Raw genomic sequence first — 2,723 nt, forward strand, 5'->3', positions numbered from 1 at the left:
CAGATGGCGGAAGCCGGACTTGTTTTTCTCAAGGAGCAGAAGGCAGAAACTGGCACCATCCCTGGGGCGTGGGACCTCGCAGCTTCCTACAGTTCTCGCAGTCCTAGACAGCAATCAGACAGCAAGAGGAGATGAAAGGGATGCAGATTGGAAAAGAAGAAATTGAAAATAACACTATTTGCAGATGATAGGATAGTATATTTAAGTGATCCCAAAAGTTCCATCAGAGAACTACATAACCTGGTAAACACCTTCTGCAAATTGACTGGGTATAAAATTAACTCAAAGAAATCAGTAGCCTTCCTCGCACAAAAGAGAAACAAGCCAAGAAAGAAATTAGCAAAAGGATACCCTTCATAATAGTCCCAAATAATATAAAATGCCTCAGTGTTACTTTAACCAAGCAAGTGAAAGTTCTCTATGATAAGAACTTCAAGCTTCTGAAGAAAGAAATCGAAGATCTCAGAAGATGGAATGATCTCCCACACTTCTGGACTAGCAGGACTAATATAGTAAAAATGGCCATTTTACCAAAAGCGATCTACAGATTCAATGCAATCCCCATCAAAATACCAATCCAGTTCTTCAGAGAGTTAGGCAGAAGAACTTGCAAATTCATCTGGAATAACAAAAAACTCAGGATAGCTAATACAACAATAAAAGGACTTCCTGGGGAATCTGTGTCCCTGAACTCAAGGAGTATTACAGAGCAATAGTGATAAAAAAAAGTGTATGGTACTGGTACTGAGACGGGCAGATAGACCACTGGAATCGAATTGAAGACCCAGAAGTGAACTCACACACCTATGTTCACTTGATTTTTGACAAAGGACCCAAACATCCAATGGAAAAAAGATATTTTTTTTAACAAATGGTGCTGGGTCAACTTGAGGTCTGCATGTAGAAGAATGCAGATTGATCGATTCTTATTACGCTGTACAAACTTAAGTCCATGTGGATCAAGGACCTCCACATCAAACCAGATACACTCAAACTAATAGATGAAAAAGTGGTGAAGAACCTCGAACACATGGGCACTGGAGAAAGTTTCCTGAACAAATCACTAATGGCTTATGCTCTATGAGCAAGAATTGACAAGTGGGATATCATAAAAGTATGAAGTTTCTGTAAGGCAAAGGACACTGTTGTTAGGACAAAATGGCAACCAACAGAATGGGAAAAGATCTTTAGCAATCCTACAACTGATAGAGGGCTCATATCCATAATATACAGAGAACTCATGAAGTTAGACTACAGGGAGACATATAACCCTACTAAAAATGGGGTTCAGGGTAGTCACTGGACTCTGCTCACCTTGTGCTCAGCTAGCTTGTTGTCTGATCCCCGCCATGGAGGAGGCTGAGATGGATGCCACTGGTAACAAGGGCACCCCCAAGGCCAAGTGAGCCTAGGCCATGCTGTCACCACCTAAGCCTACCATCGCTCTGCCTGTCCTCATCCCGGTGCCCTTGGCTGGTGAGAAGGTCCTGGTGTCCCTGTCCCAGGTGGGCACACCTGGCTGTTCTCAATCCGCCCCTGGAGTTGGAGCCCGAGCGCAGTCTGGGCCACTTGCGAGGCTGCTTAGAGAACTATGATGAGGAGTTGGAAGAGGATGAGGAGATGGAAGAGGAGGAAGACCAGGAGGAAGAGACGAGCCACTTCTCTCTGCGTCTGGAGTCTGGACGGGCAAACTCCTAGGATAAGGAGGAGAGCCTGATCAACCTGGTTGAGCTGACCCCCTACATCTTGTGCTCCATTTGGAAAGGTTACTTGATAGATGCCACCACTATTACAGAATGTCTCCACACCTTTTGTAAAAGTTGCATTGTGAGACATTTTTATCTTAGCAACAGATGCTGCAAATGCAACATAGTAGTCCACCAGACGCAGACCTGCAGTTAAAAGACATAGTATATAAATTAGTAATCAATCTAGCAGAAAGAGAAAGAAAAGGAAATGCATGGCTTCTATAAAGAAAGAGGTCTAGAAGTCCCTAAGCCTACTCTTCAACAGCCAGTGCCAGCAAGCAAAGGAAGAACCCAGAAAGTCCTAGAGCCAGTGTTTCATATTCCATGTGAACTTGATATGTCTTTATTACTCGAGTTCACTGGTGCTAATGAACACAGGACATTTTAAGCCACTGGAAAAGAAGTTTGTGCATGTTCAGGAAAAGCAACTATTGGGCATGTAGAAAAAATTCTTAGAAGAAAAATGTGTCTTGATCCAGGTTGTCAGGTAGATATCATCTATGGCGATCACTTATTTGAGCGGTACCAAACTGTGAGGGAAATCCGACATGCAATAGGTGACACAGCAATGCAGGATGGTCTACTTGTTCTTCATTATGGTCTTGTGGTTTCTTCTTTAAAAATAACTTGAAGATCCAAGTGTATATTGGAAGCACAATAAGGAGGCTTCTGCAGATCTGCATCACACCAAAGATTCTCACAGAGCATGTAACCAACACCGCTTTACTTTGTTAAGAGCTAGCTTCTATTTTCAGCACCAGAACCCTGGCAATATGTGTACAACTTGAAACAATAGAATGTATTTGCTACAGACTATGCAAAAAACATTCATAACTCAGGGGAAAAAACTGAAAAACACTGAATTTTAAATTTCCTTGTGATTCCAAATAAGAGGAAGTTGCTGGTTCCTTCCTGTCTTTGAGGTCGGTTGGTCCTTTGGGAGCTGTGTTTCTGCCCTCCAACTCCAACTGCGTG

The 2,723-nt window shown here is 42.7% G+C and overlaps 1 pseudogene; it reads left to right on the top strand.

The window, feature by feature from the left end:
• Nucleotides 1-1,349: 1,349 nt before the first annotated feature.
• Pcgf6-ps3 (polycomb group ring finger 6, pseudogene 3) lies at nucleotides 1,350-2,379 on the top strand (annotated as a pseudogene).
• The last annotated feature ends 344 nt before the right edge of the window (nucleotides 2,380-2,723 follow it).

This window comes from Rattus norvegicus, chromosome 7 (genome assembly GCF_021556685.1).
Source record: "Rattus norvegicus strain SHRSP/BbbUtx chromosome 7, alternate assembly SHRSP_T2T, whole genome shotgun sequence".
In the NCBI taxonomy this organism is placed as follows: domain Eukaryota; kingdom Metazoa; phylum Chordata; class Mammalia; order Rodentia; family Muridae; genus Rattus; species Rattus norvegicus.